The 14296-nt window shown below is 36.6% G+C and overlaps 1 protein-coding gene and 1 pseudogene across 2 annotated transcripts in view; both read right to left on the bottom strand.

The window, feature by feature from the left end:
• PCDH11X (protocadherin 11 X-linked) overlaps positions 1-14296 on the bottom strand; it is an 807063-nt gene that overhangs the window by 416407 nt on the left and 376360 nt on the right. The window lies entirely within an intron of this gene.
• On the bottom strand, positions 1267-1672 carry LOC116536866 (annotated as a pseudogene). The gene has a single exon (XR_004262836.1). The product of XR_004262836.1 is annotated as a 60S ribosomal protein L36 pseudogene (transcript).

Genomic DNA, 14296 nt, shown 5'->3' with positions numbered 1-14296 from the left:
GTGCCTATGTGTGTTTAGAGAAGGGGGAATGTTATAGAAGGGGGATGAATTAACACTTAGAAAGCTCAGAGCTTTAACAAAACCCGACATGAGATTTACCAGATGGTTTGGTACCGGATTGTAAAACTTGAAACTAATCTTCATTTAAGAGTTTTAATGGTTGTATCGCTCTTATAAAGCCTCTTGCTCTTCTGCTAGGGTGATTTTGCAAAATTATACATCAGGCTTTAAAGAACAGCTTCCATGAACAGAGTCTCCTTAAATCTCAGCTAAACTGAACAAGAAGATTACATGTTATTATGATGTAGCACAGTAGGATTTCCTCCCCCCAGCAAATGATGTGAAAAAAGGATAAAGCGATCATTCTGTGCAAAGAGGTCATCCATAGAAGCACAGAAGAACAATGCTTTTCACACAGATTATCTGGACATGTTGAAATATTCACAGTGCAAAGTCTCTTCATGTTTCTGTACAGAACTCTGATCTTGACAAGCCTCCGGATCTAGATAGCAAGACCCACTGACTGTAGATCTCTATGAGATGGCCTGCCCTAGGGCACCTGGGAGAGAGTCTAGCTGTCCCAGATATTGCTGGAAATATAATATGTATTTCTCAGATGATATATATGTAGTCCCAGCTTATCAGTTTTATTTCAAGAAGACATTTTCCCACTTTTTATAATTTAAGTTTACTAAACTTTAAAAATACATACTCCTATTATCATGTGAAAGAACAAAAAAGGCACAGAACTATAATTCTGTGTATATTTCATATTTCAATATCCCTGCTAAAAGCTAATTAAGATAGGGACCATAAAAATGAAGCTGTATTGAATTTATGGGCTTCAAATATTCAGTGGAAGAGTTATGTGTGAATTATGAATAGACAAGTTCAATCCATTAGCTTATTTAACATTAGATAATTTGAACTTTCATATTTTAAATTTCAAATCTTATCAGAAAATATCAGTAAATTATGTTTAAATCCCTAAAATAATGTTATGTTTGCTTATTCATTGGATTATTTCTTATTTTTACCTCTGAGGATGGCTCAAGATTGATCTTCAGTGTAGACACAGATACTTTAATAAGCCTCAATTATTTAAGAACTAAACCCAAATAAAGACAAAACACAATACTATAAGTTTCATTTAGTCCTTATTTTCAAAGTAATTACTGTAACTGCTGTTCCCATAAGTTCCTAAAAATATACTATGTAAGTTGGGACTTGTCTATTGAATATTGTTCCATATTTTTTTGTGTGTGTGTGCAGCTGTTTTTTATTTCAGGGAGACAGCAGGGGAGGGGGCTCAGTCTTTCTTGGCAGCAGCTCTCCTCACGGCGGCCAGGACATTGCTCAGCTCCTCCCGCTTCCTCTTGGCCCGGATGTGTGTCCCCACCCTTTTCTTGACGAACTTGAGGGCCCGTTTGTCCTTGGAGACCTTCAGCAACTCCATGGCGCGCCGCTCGTACGAGGCAAAGCCACACACCTCCCGGATCATGTCCCGTACGAACTTGGTGTGTTTGGTCAGACGCCCGCGGTGGCTGTGCCTGGGCTTGCTCACGTTCTTGGTTACCTTGTGGCCCTTGTTGAGGCCCACGGCCATAGGATACCGAAGAGCCATGGCTGCTACTCTCCAATGGCGACCGTGCCGGGAGGGATTGTTCCATTTTTTAAAGGTGGCTATGAATGCATTAAAATCTTTTCTAAATGTATGCTTCAGCTATGGCAGTTATACATTTTCCAATATTTTATAAATTGTCAGAGCAGGATTAAGGGAGGGGGAAAACCATTCCATCAAAATAGTTTTTCCCAGTAAGTATTTGAAAAGCTCCAAAGGGTGAAATTAACTGATTATTCAACAGCTTACTGTACAGTGATTTTTATATAAACATTTATTTCAAAATTTTTCTAAGAGGTGTGAGAGTAGAAATAATTCATAGGTTTATCATACACTTAAAAGTGTATCTTTCACTTGGAAACGTTTCATGCATAAATCTCTTTAATGGGGAAATATACAGTATTTTATGTTATAGCAATGCATAATTTAAAATATAAAAGTATTATTTTGAAATTGGAAAGAAATATACAGGAATAATTTGTCTAAATTTATGCCCAAAATACAAAATTTTGTTGTAATTAGTCAAAAATTATAATGTTCTTATTATTAATGGAGATAAATTTACTATAGGTAAAGTTAAACTACAAAGTTAGCCCCTAAAAAGCAAGGCAAGATATAGTAAAGATAATTTAGATTATTGGCATTATTCTTGTCTCCACCAAAAAAAAAAAAGTTATACATACTTTACTGTATGTAAAGTGGATGCCATGATGAAAATAATCTGATGTGTATCAATAATACTAAGATTATTCACCACTACCACCCCCCACCCTATGGTAAAAATGAATTAATCTTTCAGATTAGCTAGAAAACAAACACATAAAATAATGTCTTCATCACTACCTTCAATATGTAATTTTGCTTGCAGGAAGTCTTTCTAATGACTATGTCAAATTAAAAAAAATATTCCCTTCAATTACATACAGAAAGCTGTATTGATAATTCCTCAATAGTAAACAAGTCTGCCCGTAACTATAAATGAATTATAATTGTATAACTCAGGGGCTGGGCACAGTGGCTCATGCCTGTAATCCTAGCACTTTGGGAGGCCGAGGCAGGAGGATCACTTAAGGTCAGGGGTTTGAGAACAGCCTGGCCAACACGGTGAAACCCTGTCTCTACTAAAATTACAAAAATAAGCTGGATGTACTGGCGCGTGCCTGTAATCCCAGCTACTCAGGAGGCTGAGGAAGGAGAATGGTTAGAAGCTGGGAGGCAGATGTTGCAGTAAGCCAAAACGACGCCACTGAACTCCAGTGTGGGCGACATAGAGAGACTCTGTCACAAAAAAAAAAAAAAAAAAAAAAAAAAAAAAATTGTATAACCCGGGTCTACTCTAGCTTGCCACCATTCTGATACCTGAATGATGGCACTAATTGTTTGAAAACAGAATGGAATCATGAACTTATAGTTTTGTCTTTTATCCTTTCCAGTGATGTGCAAAAAGATTTGCCAGAGAGTTAGTGCCTACTAAAATGATGAGTTAACTTTCTTTAAAAAAAAGTCATTATAATTCACAAACTAAAGAATTATAGACCTTTTTGTTTGCTAATATTAGAACATTAAGCTCAAGTGTGGGGCAAGGAGAGGGAATGGTTCTACTTCACTAAAAAAATTATGACTTACATCAAGATCCATATCATAAGGCATAAAACGGTACTTCTTCCTAACCTTGAGTATTTGATGAGGAAACGTTAACATTTCAGAAAATTTATGTATTCACTTCAATCAAGATTCTAGGGAGTAACAAAATCTCACTAGATTTCTTGTCAATGAGAAAACTGATCTGGGAGGTTGCTGTCCTGAATATCTTCTGAGTTCTTCAAATATGCTATTTGTACTTAATTATTTAGCAACATAAACATGGCCAAATAGAGGCACTAAATGTTATCATGAGAACTTGGCTTTGTAAGTTGTAAACTCAAGAGTAAATAATTAAAAGTATTCTATGGAAATACACTAAGCTCTTAATTAAAATAACTTTTCAGTTTTCAATGCAAAAAGAACTTCACTAATTCATTATTTTTAAAACATTCATTAGTATTGCCTGCCAAACATAAATAATGGCAATTCCTAGGTTGATGTCAATAACCCAGTAATGAATGGAGTTAAGATGTATTCTGTAATTTAAAAGTATGCTAGACTAAGCCATTGGTAAATTTAATTTCTTTTTGTAAGAACCTGCAGAATATGCATTATGATTATATTAAAACCCCTTATATAACAATGATATTTTTAATTTCCTAAATGGTTCTTCTAGGAATCTCAAGTGATAAGCCAAGAAAATATTTTGATCTAAATTGAGCTACAATATACTTTGATTATCTAGGAATTTCAATGAAGATCAAAAGGACAGAGAATAAATTCAAATAAGGCAGAAAATAAATCAAATATAATTAGGAAAAGAAATAAGTCAGTTATCTGAAATATGACTGGAAAAAAGGTATGTTAAAAAGATGATATGACATGTAACTGCACTTCAACCTTGAACAATTATCTATTGAATTTAGAAGCATAGTTAGGGAAAGTGACAATATTTCCAATATCAACAACAATGACATAGAATCCATGTTAGCTTAATTAGAGCAAATGTATCTTGACCAAAACAAAAAGAATAACAAGCAAGTATGAAAATGGAATTTTAAAATTAGAATTAACTTACACAAATATAGAAAATTAACACTGGTTATTTTTGTATCAGGGCCTTGGGAAGGATTTGCTTATTATTACATAATAATCAAAAATAACAAAATCATCAGTGAAATAGCAACAATGATCAGGCCCTCTTTAAACTAGATTCTCTAAGCTTGAAAAACTGAGTTAAAAGCTCTTCAGTTTATTTCATGTCAGATTTTACAATGAGCAATCTCTAGAGACTAGGTAAAATGGGGGGAAATGAAAAGGTGAATGATCTATATTTCGGAGAGAGCAAAAATTTCATTAATCAGTAATTCATGGTTATTCTATATTATTTCCCATCAAATGTACTGAAAAAATATTTGTTATTTATTTAGTAGACTCATGGAAACTTTTTTTAAAAAAGAAACGAAACACCTTTTCATTATATACCTGCTTAGGAGGAAAACTGAGACTGATGAGAAAGATAAGAATGTTGAAATTGTTTTGAAGTAATAACCTGCAGAATATGCATTATGATTATATTAAAGCACTGCCTGGGATGCAGTGACTGGAGAAATAAACAAAATTTATAGAAATTTTTAAATTACTATTTCTTAAACTGTTTACTTCACATAGTGAACAGACACATAAACCAATGGAACAGAACAGAGAACCCAGAAATAAGACTGTACATGTACAACCATCTGATCTTTGACAAACCTGACAAAAGCAAGCAATGGAGAAAGAATTCCCTATTTAATAAATGATTCTTGGAGAACTGGCTAGCCACATGCAGAAAATTGAAACTAGACCCCTCTTCTTTACACCTAATACAAAAATTACTGCAAGAAGGATTAAAGACTTAAATGTAAAAGCCAAAACTATAAAAACACTAGAAGAAAATCTAGACAATACCTAATTCAGGACATAAGCACAGGCAAAGATTTCATGAAGAAAATGCCAAAAGCAATTGCAAAAAAAGCAAAAATTGACAAATGGGATCTAATTAAACTAAAGAGCTTCTGCACAGCAAAAAAAAAAAAAAAAAAATCATCAGAGTGAACAAACAACCTACAGAATGGGAGAACATTTTCGCAGTCTATCTATCTGATAAAGGTCTAATATCCAAAGTCTACAAGGAACTTAGGCAAATATGCAAGACAAAAACAAACAACCTTATTATGAATTGGGCAAAGAACATGAACAGACACTTTTCAAAAGAAGATATTCTTTCGGCCAACAAACATAGGCAAAAAGGCTCAACATCACCAATCATTAGAGAAATGCAAAGCAAAACCACAGTGAGATACCACCTCATGCCAGTCACAATGGCGATTATTAAAAAGTCAAGAAAAAACAGATGCTGGGAAGGTTGCACAGAAAAAGGAATGCTTTTACACTGTTGGTGGGAGTGTAAATTTATTCAAACATTGTGGAAGTCAATGTGGTGATTCCTAAAAAGTCTAGAACCAGAAATATCATTTGATTCAGCAATCCCATTACTGGATATATACCCAAGATAATATAAACCATTCTATTTTAAAGGTATATGCACATTTACGTTCATTGTAGCACTATTCACAATAGCAAAGACATGGAATCAACCCAAATGTTCATCAGTGATAGACTGGATAAAGAAAATGTGGTATGGTACATATACACCATGTAATATTATGCAGCCATAAAAAGGAACAAGATCATGTCCTTTGCAAGGACTTGGACTGAGCTGCAAGCTGTTATCCTCAGCAAACTTACACAGGAACAGAAAACCACATACCACATATTCTCACTTATAAGTGGGAGCTGTACAATGAGAACACATGGACACATGGGGGGAGGTGGGGAACAACACGCATTGGGGCCTGTCATGGGGGTGGAGGAAGGGAGAGCATCAGGAAGAATAGCTAATGGATGCTGGGCTTAATACCTAGGTGATGGGTTGATCTGTGCAGCAAACCACCATGGCACATGTTTACCTATGTAAGAAACCTGCACATCCTGCACATGTACCCCAGAACTTAAAAGAAAAGCTGAAAAATATATATATTAATTTTTTTAAAAGACTGCCTACAGATTTTATAATTTTAGTCATGTCACTACATTAAAATTTGCTGCCATTTATGGCTTTATGCTAATCAAATTTGACTATACTAAATTATATTCCAAGCATATACAATCATGGCAAAAGTCACATAAATCTGTGATTGGTTGAAGACACATATTATTGCAAAGAAAGATTTTCAATTTTCTCCCTTGTACTCTCATAAAATCAATGCCTTGGGGGGATCACTGTTGAGATCACATTCATGTATAAACATAATAAAGGTCGATGTCTTTGTAAGTTGTTTGAAAGAGTAGAGATTTGCAAAGATGCTTCACTTAACTTACTTTAAGACTTTTAACATTCCCAGAATTCTTTTGTGTTTCATCTCATCCACCCCGTCTCATGGTCAAATATGAGCAATGAATTAAATAAAGGGGGACAATTGGAAGATGATGCCCACCTATGCCATATGTTCTGCTTTCTTTCAATGATGTTGTTTTCTTCTAAATCACAACAAAAACTGCTTGAATGGCTGCCCCAGCATTCCCTTCATTATAGCACTCCATTTGGATTTGTTCTCCCTTAGCATATCTTCAAGATAAGTTTCCTTTCCCTACTATGACATGAAATACATCTTAGACGTTGTTTTCTAAAGATGTTCTTTAGTAAATAACAGTATAATTGTATTAATGTATCCTCAGTGTCAATGCCTTATTATGCTAATTCCTCCTCGGCTGAACTTGCACTTGTGAATACTTAATACATCAGTCCAATGGAATAAATGAATGAGAAATGTAGAGGCTGGAGCTGACCAATGAGAAAAGAGCTTAGAAAGAAGAAAGAATAGGCAGAAGAAACTGGAAGGAGAGCTCCCCACAGTCTTGCCTCATCACTTCCCCAATCATCCCATTCATGGTACCTAGCCACAGCTTTCCTACTCTTCTCAATGGGTAAAGATGAAGATGAGCCTTACCCTTGGAAGGAGGTGAAATTGTCTCAATCAGGTATTTGGGCTCCTAGGCTTCTCAAGAACTTTATGTAAGCAGTTCTCACATATAAGTTTCACCCTCCCTAGGCAGTTCATTGAAGTCCTAATCTTTGGTTTCCTATTTTTACTGAGCATGAAATGCACTACAGAAGATTTTCAGGTCTGTGGTGACACAGAGAAGAACAAATACCATCATGTTTATATTCAGGATTAGCCAAGGTTTAGAGCAAATAAAAGTCCATTGAACCTTTATCCCAGAGTAGAAATAATCTAATTATGATATTTAATAAAGACTTCCTAATGTTCCAAATCAAATGTTCAGAAAATTTTGCATTTCTTTATTTGTTAAACAAAAACCTGAACTTTCAGACTAGTTTCCAGCATCTATTATTTCAGCAGTACTGACAGAATTATAGACAACAAAAAAGTAACATTTTTCTCGTACTAAGATCTATATATAATCTTGGGAATGATTTCTGGTTTTGACACAGATTTCTGTCCCTACTTTAAATTCATTCCATTTAAAATTCAACCCTATGTGGCAGGAAGAATAATGACCTTCTCAAAAACTGTCCACATCCTAACCATTGATTTTGTGAATATGTTAAATTACATAACAAAAGGACTCTGCAGATGTGACTAAATTAAGAATCTTGAGGTGGCAGGATTATTCCGAGTTATCTGGGATATTTCAATGTAATTATAAGGGTCCTTCTAAAGAAAGAGGAAGGAATGAAAGCCAGAGAAGGTTTGAGGGGAGGTCGGATTGATGTGGCCTTGAGCCCAGGACTACAGGTAACCTCTAAAATGTGGAAAAGGCAAGAAAACAAATTCACCTCTAGGGCCTACAGAAGGAACGTAGCCCTGTCTATGCCTTAATTTTAGCCTCATTAGACTGATTTGGGATATCTAATCTCCAGAACTGTAAAACGGTGATTTTTTGTTGTTTTAAGGCACTAGGTTTTCTGCATATGTTACAGCAGCATCAATAGGAAGCTAATACACCTACTAAAAGCTAAATTAAATTCATACCGCTGTTATTCTGAAATATATCAGTAAATAGGTTAGACACAAAATACTTTAACATTTTAGTTGACACATAATTTATGGGGTACAGTGTGATATTTTGACACAAACTACATGTAATGATCAAATCAGGGTAATTAGCATACCCTTGACTCTCAATATTTATGGTTTCTTTGTGTTGAGAACATTCAAAACTCTCTATTCTAGCTATTTAAAAATATATAATAAACTATTGTTACCTATAGTCACCCTACAGTACTATAGAAGCTAGAATGTATTCCTCTTATCTATCTATAATTTTGTCTGTTAACCAACCTCTGGTTAGATTCCCCTTCACCATTACCAGCTTCTAGAAACCACTATTCTACTCTCTACTTCTATGAGATCAACTTTGTTAGCTCCCACATATGAATGAGAACATGCTCTCATATGTGCCTATTTCTGTGCCTGGCTTATTTCACTTAACATAATGTCCTCCAGGTTCATCCATGTTTCTGGGAATGATAGGATTTCATTCTTTTTTATAGCTGAATAGTATTCAATTCTGTATATGTATCATATTTTCTTTATCTATACATCTGTTGATAGACACATAGGTTGATTCTATATCTTAGCTGTCATGAATAGTGCTACAGTAAACATGAGGTTCAGCTATCTCTTCAACATACTTATTTCCCTTCCTTAGGCTATATACCCAGTAGTGGGATTGCTCCATCATATAGTTGTTTTATTTGTACTTTTTTGAGGAGCCTCCAAACTGTTTTCCATAATGGCTGATCTAATTTATATTTCTACCAAAAGCCTATAAAAATTCCCATTCTCTTCATCCTTGCCAGCATTTGCTATTTTTTTGTTTTTAATAATAGGCATTCTATTTAGGGTGAAATTATTTCTCATTGTGATTTTGATTTGGATTTCCCTGATGATTAGTGATGTTGAACATTTTTTCATGTATGTGTTGGCCATTTGTATGTCATTTCCCAAATCCCTTGCCCATTTTTTAATTGGATTATTTGTTTTCTGCTATTGAGCTGTTTGAGTTCCTTATTTATTCTGGATATTGATCTCTTATTGGTGAATAGTTTGCAAATATTTTCTCCCATTCTGCGGGCTTCCTCTTGATTCTGTTGTTTGTTTTTTTTCACTTTGCAGAAGAATTTTGGTTTGCTATAATCCCATACTTCTATTTTTGCTTTGTTGCCTGTGCTTTTGAGGTTTTATCTATGAAGTCTTTTCCCAGACCAATGCCCTGAAGCATTTCCCTTATGGCTTCTTATAACTGTTCTGTAGTTTTGGGTCTGGCATTTAAGTCTCGAATTCATTTTGAGTTGATTTTTGTAGATGGCGAGATATGAGTTTCGTTTCATTTATCCCAGCACTATTTATTTATTTATTTAAATTTTTAGAGACAGGGTCTAGCTCTGTCACCCAGGCTGTAGTGCAGTGGTGCAATCATAGCTCACTGCAGCCTCGAAACCTTGGTCTCAAGTGATCCTCCTGCCTTAGCCTCCTGTGTAGCTGGAACAACAGGCACAGGCAATGAAATAGTCCCAGCTATTTCATATTGTGAATATGCTAAATTACATAGCAAAAAGGACTCTGCAGATGTGACTAAATTAAGAATACTGAGGTGGAAAGATTATTCTGAGTTATCTGGGAGATTGCAATGAGTTATTGGGAAGAAAGCTGAGTTCGTTCCAGCTTATTTATACTACATATTACTTATATTATTACTGCTCCTGATTTATTTATTTATTATTATTTTTGTTGTAGAGCGGAGGTCTTGCTTTGTTTTCCAGGCTGGTCTTGAACTCCTGGCCTCAAGTGATCCTCCTGCCTTGGCCTTCCAAAGTGCTAGGATTATAGGCATAAGCCACCCTGTCAGGCCCTGGCACCATTTATTTAAGACACTATTCTTTCTTTAATGAATATTCTTGGTACGTCTGTTGAAAATTAGTTGTCTGTATATATATGGATTTATTTTTTGGTTCTCTATTATGTTCTCTTGGTTTATGTATCTGTTTTTATGCTTGTACCATATTATTTTGGTTACTATAGCTTTGTAGTATATTTTGAGGTCAGGTCATCTAATGCCTCCAGCTTTGTTTTGTTCTTTTTTTTTTTTCAGCTTTGTTCTTTTCATTCAAAATTGCTTTGGTTATTCAAGGTCTTTTGTGGTTTCATACAAATTTTAGGATTGCTTTTTTCTATTTCTATAAAGAATTTCATTGGTATTTTGGTAAAGACTGCATTGAATCTTTAGATCACTTTGGGTACTATGGTCATTTTAACAATATTAATTTTTCCAATGCAGGAAATAAGATGCCTTTCCATTTTATTGTAGACACAAAACATTTTATATTGTAACCACAGCATTGAAATTAATGGCTAGTGATAAATGCAGATATGTGAAGATCTAAGTAAAGTCAGTGACTTTGGCAGTATCTACTTTCACCAAAGCTTAAAAATATATAAAATTTCATGATATTTTGTCATTAGTGAATTGCATGGCACAAAAGGCAGGAGCACTCATATACTCATTCACTCATTTATTCAAAAAATATTTACTGAGCACCTATTTGTTATATATTGTTCCACATGCTGGGGATACAGTTATGAATACAACCTTAAAAACTACCCTGTTGGGGATTATATTCTACAGGAATGTAAAATGCAATAAACAAAAATTTAATAAATAAAATACATAGTCTATTATATAATGTCCAATGCTGTGGAAAAACTTTAACATGAAGATGAGGGATAAAAATTTCTGGAGAGTGGGGTTGCTGTTTTACATAGAGTGATCAAGAAAGGACTCGTCAAGTGCTGACATTGAGCAGGAATTTGAAGAGGGCAAAACAACAAGCCATAAGAATATCAAGGGAAAGAGAATCTCAGGCAGACATAACTGCAAAAGCAACATTTCTGATACAAGGGCTTGTTTGCTGTACTTGGTGTGTCCACTGAATAACAAGGAAGCCAGTGTGGCAGGAGCAGAATGGTCAAGGAGAATAGAAGCAGAAGATTCAGAGAAGGATCACAAGGCCTGTCATTTTATAGTCTTTTAGACCATTATAAATACATTGGCATTTACGCTAAGGTTGTGAAACGTTAGAAAATATTTAACAGTGGAGTGACATGAACTAACTTGAATTTTTAAAAGGTTTCTCTAGATGATATGCAAATAGATTGGAGGACAATGGTAAATGTAGGAATGCCTGTTTGGAAATTAGTAATCCAAGAGCAAAATGATGATGGCTTAGACAAGAATGGTAGTATTGGAGGTAATCAAAACTGATTGAATCTATACATTTTGAAGATAAAGTCCCACAGGACTTGTTGAAAGATTAGATGTACGACATGGCAGAAACAAAGGAGTTAAGAAAAATGCCACAGTTTTTTCAGGAGCAATTAAGATGTTAAAGACTCAAGAACAGCAGGTTTGGAGGTAGGGAATCAAGAGTTGAGTTTTGGGAATGTTAAACTAAAAATACCTATTAGACATCTAGGTAGAGACTCTGAGGTTTAGGGGAGAAGCATGAGGTAGTGTACTAGTCCACTTTCATGCTGCCAATAAAGACATACCCGAGACTGGACAATTTATAGAAGAAAGAGGTTTAATCGACTTACAGTTCCACATGGCTGGAGAGGAGGCCTCATAATCATGGTGGAAGGCAAGGAGGAGTAAGTCATGTCTTACATGGATGGCAGTAGGCAAAGAGAGGGAGTTTGTGCAGGGGAACTCCTCTTACAAAACCATCAGATGTCCTGAGACTTATTCACTATCACAAGAACAACATGGAAAAGACTTGCCCCCATGATTCGATTATCTCCCACTGGGTCCCTCCCACAACATGTGGGAATTCAAGAGGAGACGTGGGTGGAGACACAGCCAAACCATATCATTCCACTCCTGGCCCCTTCCAAACTTCATGTCCTCACATTTCAAAACCAATCATGCCTTCCCAACCATCTCCCAAAGTCTTAACTCATTTTAACATTAACTCAAAGCCCACAGTCCAATATCTCATCTGAAACAAGGCAAGTCCCTTACGCCTCTGAGCTTGTAAAATCAAAAGCAAGGTAGTTACTTCCTAGATACAATGGGGGCATAGGCATTGGGTAAATACAGCCATTCCAAATGGGAGAGATCGGCCAGAACAAAGCGGCTACACGTCCCATGCAAATCCAAAATCCAACAGGGCAGTCAAATTTTAAAAGTCCAAAATGATCTCCTCTGACTCCATGTCTCAGATCCAGGTCACAGTGATGCAAAAAGTGAGTTCCCCCGGTCTTGTGCAGCTACACTCCTGTGGCTTTGGAAGGTACAGCCTCCCTCCAGCTACTTTTATAGGCTGGCACTGAGTGTCTGTGGCTTTTCCAGGTACACAGTGCAAGCTGTCAGTGGATCTACCATTTTGGGGTCTGGAGAAAAGTGAGCCTCTTCTCACACCTCTACTAGGCTACTCTGTTGGGGGCACCCACATAACATTTCCCTTCAGCACTGTCCTAGCAGAGGTTCTCCATGAGTACCCTGCCCATACAGCAAACTTCTGCCTTGACTACCAGGCATTTCCATACATCCTCTGAAAGCTAGGCAGACATTCCCAAACCTCAATTCTTGATTATTGACTTCTGTGCACCTGTAAGCTCAACACCAGGGAGAAGCTGCCAAGGCTTGGGGCTTGCACCCTCTGAAACTATGGCTTGAGCTGCACCTTTGCCACTTTTAGTCATGGCTGGGGTGGCTGGGACACAGGGCACCGAGTCCCTAGACTGCACACAGCAGAGGGATTTTGGGCCTGACCCACAAAACCATTTTTCCTCCTAATCTCTGGGCTGTGATGGGAGGGGCTGCTGCAAAGGTCTCTGATGTGCCCTGGAGACATTTTCCCCACTGTCCTGGGGATTAACATTTGGGTCCTCATCACTTTCACAAATTTCTGCAGCCAGCTTGAATTTCTGCTCAGGAAATGAAATTTTCTTTCCTAGCTCATTGTCAGCCTACACATTTTGAACTTTCATGCTCTGTTTTCCTTTTAAAACTGAATGCCTTTACCAGCATCCTAATCAACTCTTGAATGCTTTGCCACTTAGAAATTTCTTCTGCCAGATACCCTAAATCGTCTCTCTCAAGTTTAAAGTTCCACAAATCTCTAGGGCAGCGGCAAAATTCTGCCAGTCTCTTTGCTAAAACATAACAGGAGTCACCTTTGCACCAGTTCCCAACAAGTTCCTCATTGCCATCTGAGCCCATCTCAGCCTGGACCTTATCGTTTATATCATTACCTGCATTTGGGTCAAAGCCATTCAACTAGTCTCTAGGAAGTTCAAGACTTTCCCACATTTTCGTGTCTTCTTCTGAGCCCTCCAAACTGTTCCATCCTCTGTTACCCAGCCCCAAATTTGCTTTCAAATTTTCAGGTCTCTTTGCAGCAGCATCCCACAGTACTGGTACCAATTTACTGTATTAGTCCATTTTCACGCTGCTAATAAAGACATACCTGAGACTGGGCAATTTACTAAAGAAATAATTTTAATGGACTTACAGTTCCACATGGCTGGAGAGGTTTCCCAATCATGATGGAAGGCCATAAGAAGCAATTCATGTCTGACATGGATCACAGTAGGCAAAGAGAGAGAGCCTGTGCAGGGGAACTCCTTATAAAACCATCAGATCTTGTGAGATTTATTCACTATCACAAGAACAGCATGGGAAAGACTTGCCCCCCACCGTGATTCTAATTTCCACTGAGTCTCTCCCACAACATACGGGAATTCAAAATGAGATTTGGCGGGGGATACAGTAAAAGCATATCAGGTGGGGATATACATTTGGAATTGATCAATATATAGATAGTGTTTAAAGTCATGGGACTTTACAAGCTCACCAAGAGCATGAGTCCAAATAGGAAAGATAAGCTTTTTGAGGACTGCACCCTACGGCACTAGAATGTTTAGAAGCTAGGAAGATGAGAAAGATGCAGTAAAGGAGACT

Source organism: Sapajus apella, unplaced genomic scaffold (assembly GCF_009761245.1).
Source record: "Sapajus apella isolate SASKATOON/1434 unplaced genomic scaffold, GSC_monkey_1.0 scaffold104, whole genome shotgun sequence".
In the NCBI taxonomy this organism is placed as follows: domain Eukaryota; kingdom Metazoa; phylum Chordata; class Mammalia; order Primates; family Cebidae; genus Sapajus; species Sapajus apella.
This window is presented reverse-complemented; position numbering and strand designations above follow the sequence as displayed.